General features: G+C 43.9%; 1 long non-coding RNA gene across 7 annotated transcripts in view; it reads right to left on the minus strand.

Moving 5' to 3' along the window:
• LOC107196552 overlaps positions 1 to 12,297 on the minus strand; it is a 79,736-nt gene extending 67,439 nt beyond the window's left edge. For all 7 annotated transcript variants that reach the window (XR_003043764.1, XR_003043765.1, XR_003043766.1 and 4 more), the window contains exons 1-2: positions 12,034 to 12,297; positions 8,960 to 9,043 (exon numbers count right to left, since the gene is read on the minus strand). This is a non-coding gene — a long non-coding RNA (uncharacterized LOC107196552). The remainder of the gene's footprint in view (positions 1 to 8,959; positions 9,044 to 12,033) is intronic.
• Positions 12,298 to 12,576: the final 279 nt, after the last annotated feature.

The following is a 12,576-nucleotide window of genomic DNA, read 5'->3' on the forward strand; positions in this document are numbered from 1 at the left end:
CTCAATTAGTTTATCTCAAACAAATCATCCTGTCCTCTTGGCCACTGTTAAGAATGAATCTGATCTTATCAGTCAGGGTTCTTCAGAGAAATAGAACCAGTAGGATTCATATTCTCTCTCTCTCTCTCTCTCTCTCTCTCTCATGCTCTCTCTTCCTCTCTCTCTTTCTCATTCCTCCCTCCCTCCCACACACCTCCTTCCCTCTCCCCGCCCCCTCGAAATTGCTTCTTTTTTTGGAAACCTCAGATTTTGATCTTAACAGCTTCTACAGACTTGGTGAGACATAATTGAGAATAATCTTCTTTACTTAAAATCAACTAACTGTCAATGTTAAGTACCCCTACAAAATACCTTTACAGCAACATCTAGACTAGTGTTTGACCAAACAACTGGGCAACACAACCTAGCTAAACTGACACATGAAATTAACCTTCGCATTGATCCTCCCATTGAATTGCTGTTCTCTCCTTATATCCCACATCCAGGGAGGGATCTAGTCTTTTCATTTAAAGGTCTCTCTTAGCTCATGCTTTCATGACCGTGAAAGCTTGTCTGTGAGTATGCAGTCTACTAAGTTTTATTAAGTAGATTGTAAGATTTTGATAGTATTCATTTGTGAGCACAATCACTGCCTGACTGTTTTTATGGCTAGTCCACTGGCTATACAAATCAACTGCTCCAAAAGTTGGATTGCATTGAATTCCATTCTAGGAATTAGGAATTCGTTGTGTAAGCTTTGACAATATGGTTATTAGAGAGTTTCAGATCTAATAGGACATGTGATAAGAGGAACTGTTTAGTGTGCAGTTAAATACCCGTTGTTTGGAGATGATATGGAGGCCAGGGCTAAAACATCAGCTCTGTCCCTTATTAGTCCTGGGAAAATAAGACAGGGCCTGGGATGGGGAGGCTGGAGGCATTAGTTGGCCAGAGTGCCACTAAATCAGAGGAAGTACATGGAGCCAGGTGTGAGAACCCACAACAGCAACTGCTGCTCAGGTACGCGGAGGAAGAGAAGAGGGCGCTGTGCCATCTGGCAGCGGGGATGGAACCGTGTGGGTAGCTGCTGCAGAGCTGGTAATGAAGCACAGCTTACGTGCAAGGATTGCAGGCGAGTGAGACAAAGGACTTCTCACCACCAGCACTGATGGTGGGGTAAGGGGACCGTCCTGCTACCAAGTGCTTATTTGGGCAGAAGAAGTAAAACTGGCCCTGCTTCCCTCTCAGCCTATTCGAAAGGACAGGCCAGTCCTTGGTCTCCTGAAGATCCACCATCTTGAGGGTAAGAGCATTCAGTCACCCTTCCTGAAAAACGAAGAATCTGAGGTACAGAGAGGGTAGCTCTCTCACACAGTGTCATGCAGTTATTTGTTGAGATAAATGTATTCACATATGTCATGGGTTGAACTGTGTCCCCGCCTAAATTCATATATCAAATTCGGAACTCCAGGACCTCAGCATGTGACCTTTTTTGGAAACAGGGTTGTTGTTGCAGGCAGAATTAGTTAAGGTGAGGTCACACTGGAGTAGGGTGGGCCTCTAATCCAGTATGGCTGGTGTCCTTATAAAGAGAGGAAACCTGGACACAGACTTTGTACACTGAGAGGATGCCATGTGAAGATAATGCAGAGAGAAGGGTGAAGCTTCCACGAGCTTAGAAACACCAAAGGTTGCCAGCAACCCCCAGAAGCCGGGAGAAAAGCATGGAACAGATTCTTCCTCACAGTCCACACGAAGGCCCAACCCTGCCAGCACCTTGATCTCAGACTTCTAACCTGCAGAATGGTGGGAGAATAAACCTTTGTTGTTAAGCTACCCATCATGTGGTATTTTGTCACAGCAGAGCCCTGGGAAGCCAACACGACATGGACGTATATATTACTTTTCTGCTGCTGTTTTTAATGAAGAAAAAGGTCTTGGAAATTGGTTCAACTGCTCATTTTAAGTGAGAACATTTTTTTGCTTGGCGAATACATAAACACAAATTCTTGTAATTCAACAGAAATGATGGCGTGAAAACTCAGACACTAAGGATACACTTATCCTCTAAAGGAATCAACAGGATTCTCAACGAGACAGTTCGAACGTGCATGTTATTTTCCATTCCTCCACTCACCAAGTGAAGGTGTTTGGAACGCCACAGAAACTTTGAGAATCCTTGACACAGAATCACAATCTGGAATGGCTCAGGAGGCTCAGGGACCTTTCCTGTCGGGGGGCAGTAATCTGACCTGCAGGTTTCTCCACATTCTACCCTCAGACTCAACTACATTTGCTTGCTCTCTCTCTTTTTTTCCCATGAGCTTTTTCTCAATAAGAGCTACTTGAAAAGTTTTCCTGCAGTTTCATTTGAATGAGCCGAAGAGGCTTATTTTAATTAGTTTTTAAAAAAACATACCGGAATTTGTTTTAACAGATTGAAAGAATAATTGTCTTTCCATGTGTTCAGCAGCAGTAGCAGCAGCAGCTGCCCGAAGAGACCTGTTTATGCTAGATCTCTGGATAGAGACACCTTTACAAATGTTTTGTCACTCCATAGAATAAATTAAGTTTAAAAAAGGGGGAAGGGTTCTTGGTGAAATCTTAGAAACCCTTTTCTGATGGAAAAGTTAAAGTATCAAAGTGAAGATTGAAGTCCTGTTTTGGACTTTTGTTTTGTTTTGTTTTGTTTTGTTTTGCTTTTGAAATAGCAAATGGTAAACCATAAGTAGTCAATCACAAGTATAAAGGTAATTTGAACCCTTCAAGGCTCCTCTGAACACAAAACAAAATCAACAAGGGGAAAAATGCATGAGGAGGAATCTGGAGAAACCAGGCTCAAGCTTCCAAGAGTCCTCTCCTAGTGGAGTCACACAGAACACATTTAGTTTGCCCAACAATGACTTGTGACAATGTGTGTGAGATGTTGTCTACCGTGAAAACTCATTACAGACTCAATAGCCAGGACTTTTTTAATGGGAGCCAGTCACATAGGCCCCCATGCCTAGTACTCATCAAAATCTAGACTCCCAGGAATAAAGGAGGTCTTCGTCACAAATTCTGTTTTTCTACTGATAGTTTAGGCCGTGTGAGCCACTCTCACTTTCTGAGAATGGTAGGAACCTTCCTGAAATCCAGGTTCCCAGACATCAGCCAAGGGCCAGCTTTGCAAGCAGGTTTTCCTAAGGATGATGGCCTCAGGCCTGCTATGTCAGCTCTGATCTGCCCATTCCCTCGAGCATTTACATACCGAATCTGAAGAAAATCTGCAAGACCTACAGGAACGGGTCTGTTTCTCTGTACCCACTTGCGTTACTAAAAGTTCTGAGTTAGTCCGACGTTAGTACTCGTGACTATCAAAAAGATGGCCAGACCTGTTTGGCACGTGCATCAGAATGCAGAAGGGCTGGTGCTCCACCTTGCCAAACTCCTCTCCAAAGGGGCTGTGCCATTTTACATTCCCACTAGCAACGCATCATGGTGTCTGCTCGTACACCGCCTTGCCAACAGCGTATACTATCAACCTTTGGGGGTTTTGACATTCTGTTACGACAAAGATCTCATTGGAGTTTTATTTTTTATCTTATTTATAATGAGTAATTTTGAGCATCTTTTCATTCACGTAAGGGCCATTTATATCCTACTCTCCCTGTGAATTAAATGGATGCCCTTTAATGTGCCAGCCATGTGTCTGAAGCTTGGAACACAAACATGGCAAAGGGCATTAGAGTAAAAAACTTTGTGCAAGCTGGCTTGCACAAAGTTGCTCAACTGTTCGTCCTGGCCTTCTCGAGGTTACCAAAACAACCTTCTCCTGGCCCTCCTGAGCAGCTTATCTAATGGGAGGTCCTCCATGCCCACTCAAGAGCTTCTTCCACACCTCTCCTCTCTAGACTGTGCATCTCTAGCTTTGGATCCACAGGGAAAAGCTCCCTGTGTGCCCAATCACAGTTGTAGGAGCAGGACACCCACACCTGGCTCTCAAGTTGGCTCAGGCCCTACATCACAAACAGCTCCTCCATCACAGATAGAAATCATTTCTTACTCTGGCTCGTTTTGCTTTTGTTTTGACTCCACCCTCTCATACTGACTTGGTTCCATCTCCCTCAAGCCTAAACAGGAGAAACGTCACCTTTGTTCCACCTTCCACTGGTCTTCTTCTTGCCCCTCCCCCCTTAAAAACACTATCCAACTCTTTCATACCACTTCAGGCATACCAGGCACTTGTTCTAAGGGTTTTTATATATTTACTCCATGAATGCTCATAGTAACCGAATAAGCTTAAGCAATAATTACCTTCATTTAAACAAAAAGAAAATGTAGGCATGGGAGGTTAAACAGCTTCTCAAGGTCTCATAGCTGGTGACACAGCCTTGAGTCAGAGCCAGTCTGGCTCCAGACCCATGTTCTCAATCCCCCGTAATCTCGCCTCTCAGGTAACATACCAAGCTGCACACAGTTATGCTCCCACGCCTCAACACTGGCCTGATAACAGATGCTTCCAGACCCCATGAACAAGAGGAACCCTAGCGGTTCAAAGCCAGCCCTCTGCTAACTATAAATGTCCCCTTATATGCACTTCCCAGTTTCCTAAATGGACATAATCAATGTTCTCAAGAGTGACCAGTTGGATCACAAAATCTGAAGCGCTTCACAAACTCTTAAAAAGTGGTTACATGATAGCACAGCAATGTGAATGTACTTAATTGTCATTGAATTGTACATTTAAAAATGACTAAGGGGGTAAATTTTACGTTATATGTAACTTAGCACAATTTTTAAAAAGCAGATATGATTTTATACAAAGCGGTTCTGGCGTATATATATTTTAGTGTGTCACAGGCACACCTTCCTCATCATCTAAGTAGCCTTTGGGAGAAGTGTTCTTCTCTGATTTGCTTGACCCTCCAAGCTGATCCTAGGAGAATGATCTACCTACAGTCCAGTTACCACCTGAAGTGTGATCGTCAAGGTCAGCTCACCCTCTGCACAATTGTGGTTTATAGAACAGCCTCAATGCTCCCGAAATAGTGCCACAAATGTACGATTGCCCGATTTCATGTGGGAGCCAAGCTTTCCCCAACTTGAGCCTTTGGAGTGACCCCAGGTTTTTCCCAGCCAGGGAAGTGTTTTCTTTTTCCAGAGTCAGAGGGATCCACTTTCATTCCTAGCCCTGGGCTGCTATAAGTCTCACCAGCTTGGTATGTCCACTCTTTTGATTCTTTGTGATACCCTGCTTTTCCTAAAGATTTTTTTCATAGGCCCGAGGCTGTTGGTTCTCTGTGCCACAGTTTCAATACTACAGGGAAGCTGCTCAGCCCCCCACCAGAACTTCTTCTATCCTACTTCCTCCTCAGGTACTAAAACCCGACCTCCGCTCTTAGCCACCAACGCCGAACAGGCCTTTCTTGTCTTCACGGTTCTCTTCTGTTTCCCCCTCAGTGGCAAATTCAGCTGTAGATCATGTTCATGAGCACTGCACTCATGGTCTGTGTCTGTAAGATCTACAACTAAATATTCGAACAAACAGAACATGAGAGTTCTTCAACTGTTCTGAATGAGATTGAGGAGCAAGAAGGGTTAAAGGGTTCCTTTAAGTAGTTTTCTTTCCTAAGTTTTATTTTATATAATAGATGAGTACAAAGTTAACTATGCTAAGGCAAATCTGTTTCCCTGTTATCATTTATTTAAATAAAAAGACTAAATTGAAGACTTATAGTGAAGATAGCAGCCCAGTGGCACAGCAACCTAGTGGTAGAACATAACCTGCTGAGTTTAATTCTTTCCCAACCTTGCAGTTTTTCCTTCTGACCTTCAGGCTTCCCTCCCCTCTCTGTGTCTCCTTGCTGAGCAACAATTTCCCTGTAGCCCTGCCCATAGTTCCTGGACTTTACGTATCTTCCCATTTTTGAGCGCCTTGGAAAATATTAGCTTCTAGAATTCTGCCTTTCTCTCTTTTTTATAGTTTTAAACTATGTCTAATGGATCTGGCTAATGCCATCAACTTCACCCTTATACGTGGTCATGTCGTACAAAATGCTTTCTGATCTCCAAGCCTGAAGCTGCAGGAGATGGAAACCATTTTCCCCTACTTGATCAGTTGTGTTAATTGTTAAGTGCAGTATGAAGTATCGCTTGTCTCTCATAGTTTTTTAAGCAAAGCTGGTTATGTAGTTTGCTGGTTTACCTACCTTTCTCAGGCTAGCTTTACATTGATGCTTCTTCTTTTTATCCCCCTTTGAACAGCTATGTCAACACATAACCTTAAAAAGTATGACTTCTCAAAAGCATGGCTTAGGGGAACTGATAACAGCCCTGTTAACTCCCTACAGAGCCTCTACCTCTGCTTATCCATGTCCTCACTGCTCAGGATAAGTTCTCTTTTCCAAGAAACTCCCCCAGGCAATCCCTACCCACTCTGATCTTTTCGTTTCTGGACTATATAGCATCTTTGTTATTTAGCCCCTAATTTGATACTTAATCACATTCTGCTTTGCATTAGCCACAGTCATTTCATAAATGCCAATCCTGTCATCGTACTGAGATGCCTGATTCTCAAGGACAAGTTTCTTAGCTCCTCTTGGTGCTGTAGTCTCAGAGCTCCCTGCACAGCAGGGGGCTGCCTTGGTGGCCAGAAAGGAAAGCAGCAGGAGCTGAGGGTGCGTGCAAAGACAGCACACCTGCCCTCAAAGTGTTCAAAGTCTAACGGGGAGGATAAGCACGATAACTTAATCTTCAGTCGTAAGCCACACGGACATGCTCTGGTTAGAACTCAGAAAAGCATTTTTTGAAAGAATGTGAGGGGAACACACATGAACCACGGAAAGTCTCAAGGGCCAAATTTTAAAAAGATATGAACTAGGAGGCTTGGAGAGTGTGTAGAACCATCTCCTGAGAATCATTTTTTTCTGAAATGATTGGTCACAGCTCTTCTCAGTGTCTTTGAATTCATGTTCAAGATTCAAGTGAGAGGGAGTTCTACTTTCACTATGGCAGAGAAGGTACCTAACGGACTGGCCTTGCCACAGACAATAACTGCAAATGATGGACAAAATGCAAATGACAACCACCCAGTGTCTCTTGAGAGCAAACAGAGCAGGTAGATTTTGAAGGGGATTCAAAGCTTAGAGGAAAGAAACTGGCTCAAGGCTGGTTTCCTTTTTAAGGGGTTTTGGCCTGAGAAAAGACTGTAGTCACTGTGTTGGCATAGAGTGGCTTCAACTCCAGTGGAACGCCTGCCATTGTTTCGATTTAAACAACGAGGGGACATGTCCCAGGGCAAGTACGGCCATCAGAAAAGGAAGGAGGACTTTCAGATTAGAGAGAAGCAGAGGAGAGAGTCACGATTTTTGATAGCAGAGGAGGTTCAGAACCTGGCTGGGATCAGATACTGGGGAATGGCCAAGTGCAGGCTGGATCCCAAAGCTGATGATGCCAAGGCCTTTGGCTTGTTGCTGTACTGCCTCTGCCCACTCCCTTCCTAGTGCCTACACATAGTAAGGAGAAAACACACGTAGAAGAATCATTCTACTGCACACTGAAATGATAAGAGCCCAAGTAAAGTTCCAAGGAGTTTCAGCATGGAGATACTTCTGGTTGGCTGGTCAGGGGCTATTGCATAACATGCCAGCATTCCAGATCAGAGTGCCAGGGGCAAGATCTATTTTTGACCATCGACAAAGAAGGTGTGACCTACTTTTAAAGGAGCTCTAATAAATAGAAACCTATATTTATATTAAAAGTACATTAAGTTGTAATGAGTTACTTTGGCTAAATCATGTTGAAGCTCATTCCACATCAAGTTCTCCTAATCTAGTCAATGGAATTTGATTTACAGTTGGTGGGGATTTTGATGGGCTAGTTTCAATACAGCGAATCTTCAGTCAGCTGTTATTTGAGCATCTCTAATTGTGCTTTGGTAAACAAAGTCTAAGTCAAGGTTCTTATCTTCAGTAAAGCCACAGGGAGTCTACTTAGGGATGTGTGATCCATACACTAACAAATCTTAACTTATAACTGAATACTGAATAGCATAGTCTTTAACTCATAGAGATTCCGTGGAGGAAAAGCAATTGCTTTGAAAGAGTACGTCATTAGCAACAGTTGGCATAAACACGTTCTGTAGGAAAGACACCCAGCTGGAGATATGTGTAGGCACTAAGAGCTATGAGAGGGGAGAAGGCAGTGTGAGGGAAACACTTGAGGTGGTCATGTTTTTAGGTGAGGGAGTGTCCTAATGGCATGGCTTCGAAGAGACTAGACCAGTCTGTTTGTTTGATATTGAACATGTCCTTGATCCTGCAGTCTTTGAGCTGACAGAGTAGAAGCATACTCTAACTCATCTCAGTGCTGTGTTTCTTATTAATAAAATCTGGAATATCTTTGGAAGGACACTTGGGAACCTGGTTACATTAACTGCTTTCAAAGAGGGGTGCAGGGTGGACGTGAGAGGTTTTTCACTGTATACTCTTTTACACCCTTTGAATTGGGAACCAAGCATTATTTATTTATTTATTTATTTTTAAATCAAAGGATAAAATACATGTGTGCTGAAAAAAAAATGAAATAGGAACAAATGTTTTAAGAGCACTACAATCATCACAGGACACTCCATCAGAACGTAAGTAAACAAGCAAACTCATGCAAATTTTAACCTTGATACACGATAATCTGAACTTGTTTAAAGTGTACAAGTTGGTAAGTTTTGAAATGTATTTATACCTGTGAAATCATAAGCACAATAAAGATAATGAACAAATTTATTTCTTTTGAAAGTTTCTTTGTGCCCTTTGAAATCACTACCTCTCACCTCCTTAGTGAGGCCTTCCCTGACCACTCAACAGAAATTAGGCTCCCGTCATCATAACACTTATCAATACTTGGTATTTTCTTATTTGTGAGCTTCTGCCCCATTAGAATGTAAGCTCCATGAAAACAAGTACCCCCGTCCATACAGCATCCCTAGTTTCTATAACAGTACCTGGTACATGGAGGAAGTTCAGTTAACTGCTTGAAGATAACATTTTGGGACTTAATTGAGCTTCAACCCTGTGTGCGATGTAACCTGGGAAAGAGAAAGAAACAGTTATGCACGAAGGAGCAGGGTGTATATAGAAATAAGACAGAGTCTGTGTCTTAAGTCCTGCAGAGTATGAGCAGCAAGAGCAACTGCAAAGAGCAGGAGCAGAGCTGCAGGAAATCTGGAAAGGCCTATGTTTAAAAACTGTCTTTGATTTGAGTCAAGGTCATCCTGGGTTTTCGCTCAGCCTCTATGATGAGCCGGGCTGACCACCTAAAGGAGACACCCCAGGCAAAGATGGACATAGAGGACAGGAAACAGAGAAAAAAAAGAAAAAAAAAAAAACAGGAAGAAAAAAGCAGACCCTGCTGGTGTCTCTGCCTTTTCTTTAATTGCTACAGCAGGGGAGGAGAGCAGAAAGGGGGAGACAGACGTGGGGAGCTCCACGGAAGCAGGGAGCATGATAGGAAGCCCTGTTCTGCAGTGCATGAGGCCATGTTACATTGGGAAGGGAAGCTGCTCCCCGCTTTCTAGTACCAGGAATCCTTATCAACCAGGGACACTGCAGGTGCTGGTTACAGCCCTGGAGGTGCTGAGTGTTATGTGACCTTTATTCTGTTAAGGAAAAAAAAAGTTAAAGGTGTTTATCGTGACAAATGCAGCTGACACAAGATAATTAAAAAGTTAAAAAAAAAAGTCACCTTCCTCCACAATAGTGTCAGCTTTTAGTTCAGCAGATATTTGAAGTTTTTTTCCTTTCTTTCATTTAAAAAATTTTTTGCATAGTTCAAAATTCAAGTCACAAAGAGGTATTGAGTGAAAAGTGCTCTTCCTACCCCTATTCTCCACCCCCCTCTAAGTTCTCCTTGAAGGTGATCAGGGTAAACAGATCCTTGCATCCTTCCAGAATTAGTCTCTGTCCATTCAGGTTTTCTTTTGGATACAAATAGGACCAGGAGTACTCAAAGCACACACAGAGGCATTTTCTCCAAGTGAGCCAAGCCTAAGGGATCCACTTTACATTTTCACCGGTAATAAACAGCATTAATAGAAGCTAGCCCACTGAGGGAGGGAGGGATCTCTTCTCGGTTCACTGGCAGATTACAGCATGAAAAGGAAATGCGGAGGGGATATGATGTGGTCTGCCAGGTGTCAGGTGCTTTTAATTTAGGACAAAGCTAGTCCAGCTTTAACGAGGAATGGCTAACGACATGGTCTAGATATGGCAAAAGAAATCACGGTTGTCTTGGGAGATAGGGAATAAAGTTTCGATGTGGCAGATAAGGGCCTTCTCTGAAAAGGGGGTTGTGTTGGATATAAGCTTGGGAGAAGAAAGTGGTTTTATGTAAGCCTCCCCAGATGTATGTTTATGAGGGTGTCACTCTACCGTTGAACTACGGGACAAAATGAGAGCTAGATGGTTCCCCGGTGACATGCCAGGAGACTGACTGTAACGAGATGGGGACGAGGTCTGGGAATTATGTTAGAATGGATCCGACGTTTCCCATTGGAAAGAGTCCCAATTCTGAAGGTGGAAGCCTTCGGAGCTGGCAAATCAGGCACCTCTACACAACAGAAGACCCAACGGAACCTATCTGGCAAGGGGGCAGTCTCCCAAAAGCAACTGGGAGAGGCAGAAGGGCCTGGGTCTGGAGTCTCAATACCTGGGCTCAATCCTGGTTCCCATACTTAGCAATGTGAACCTCTGCAAGTTAAACTCCTTGTGCATCAGTTTCCTAACAGAGATAATACAGAGAGATAATAACAGTCTCTCATAGGGGTGTTGTGTGAGTAACTGAGTTGTTCTACGAGGAAGGCTTCGAACAATGCCTGGCACATAGCTAACAATAATTTTCAGCCATCGGTACCTTTAATAAAGGCAGGCCTGTTTTGCTGGCACAGAAGTACTTGGTGATGAATCTGGAAAAGCAGAATCCTAGGTGGATTTCAGGTAGAGGTAGGAGGGGAAGAAGGGAGTGAACAACAGCACAGCAAGAACATGCCAGGAAGAATGAGGAGGAAGGGTTCAGGATGGGGCTGTTTCAGAGAAAACAGACGCCTTGCTGGTCTCCATGTTCCAAGACAGACTGTGTAAGGGAATGACTCTTGGAAATTAAATGGAGAAAGTGTAATTTCAGTTAAAGAAGTATTCTTTTTGTTTGCCTACTTAAGGGCTCAAGTTATATTGCTGAGTGGCCAGGTTACATTGAAGGAACCCAAGATCTGTAAGTCAGGAAATTTAGGTTCTAGTTCTAATTCTGCCGTAAGTAGCCGATGCCATGTTGAACCAAGTCAATGAACAATCGTGTCATTTTTAGAAGACGGTGCCAGAACTAGTTCCTAGGCCCTATGAGTATTTAACATTCTTTGATTCTAACCCAGGGTGGGGATCTCGAGAGAATTTCAGAAGCTGCTCACTTAGCCCCAGGACGACTCCCCTCAAAAATACCCATTAAAACTAAGAGCACCTGGGGTTCCTTTCCTTTTCTCCAGGTCCCTTGCCAAATGGAGCAAGATTTCTAAAATGCTGGCAGTGGGAGAGAGCCACCTCTTTATCTTTTCCCACTCGTTTCAGGTAAGTAGGTTTTCAGTCATTCCTGTGGTCTGCCTAGAAATGCTTCCAGACCGAAGTAGGGAGTAGAAATGAAAAAAAGGGAGATTTGCTTAAAGGAAATAAACTTTGTTTTGCTTGATTCTCTGTGAGAAGGTTGGACAGGTAGATGGTGACTATGCAGGTTTAAACTACTGAGTTAACAAATACTGCTCTAAAGGGTGGTATCTGGCTCAACTAGGATTATGAGATCCTGATTCATTAAGGCCTCAGGAGACTGGACATACTAATAGGCTGTCTCATATAAATGGGCAACAGGAAGCTTACAAAACTCTCAAATAAAAGGCAAGTCAAGTCAGGTATTGGGCTAGAGACGTGCACTGGTTGTAAAACCACAGGCTCTGACTCTGTGAGCCTAAGTGAAGGCCTGGTTGTTTAGTAGAAAATTCTTGAGTCTTACAGCTGAGGAGATATGGCTGCTTACCCAAGGACTATGAACTTGCATCTTGTTTGCTCGTCATCCTGTCAGTCATTTCTTTTTTTTTTTTTTTAAGAACACAAATATCAGCACCGAATCTCGAGCTTTTTCCAGAGGCGAAGCCCTTATCTCCAAGGCACTGTACCAATAAACCTCGGCCTGGATAACACGAGCTTGGAACCCCTCAGTCAGCCCTGAGGGGTCCGCACTGCGGGGCGCAAAGCAACTGCTCAGCTTCAAACCCAAAGGTTTCATCACCAGCCAATCGCTGGCCGGGGCCCCTCCAAAAAACCAGAAGCATCCAGGGCAAGTGAATGACACTAAGGCTATCCTATCGGCACGGAGACAGCTGAAGGGGTGTGGTCAGAACTGACCAATAGTATCGAAGTAACTGTTGGGAGGGCGGGAGACGCCAGCGAGCGTGCGCAAGTCCTCCCGGGGAAGGCGTGGCAGGAAGCTTGCGGAGCCAATGGCCGCGGTGGGCGGGCGGCCGCGCGCGTGCGCGGTAGGACGCGGGGCTGCGGGCGGGAGGCGGGGAGCGGGCAGGAG

The sequence above is a fragment of the Pteropus alecto genome, unplaced genomic scaffold (genome assembly GCF_000325575.1).
Source record: "Pteropus alecto unplaced genomic scaffold, ASM32557v1 scaffold59, whole genome shotgun sequence".
NCBI classification, from domain to species: Eukaryota; Metazoa; Chordata; class Mammalia; order Chiroptera; family Pteropodidae; genus Pteropus; species Pteropus alecto.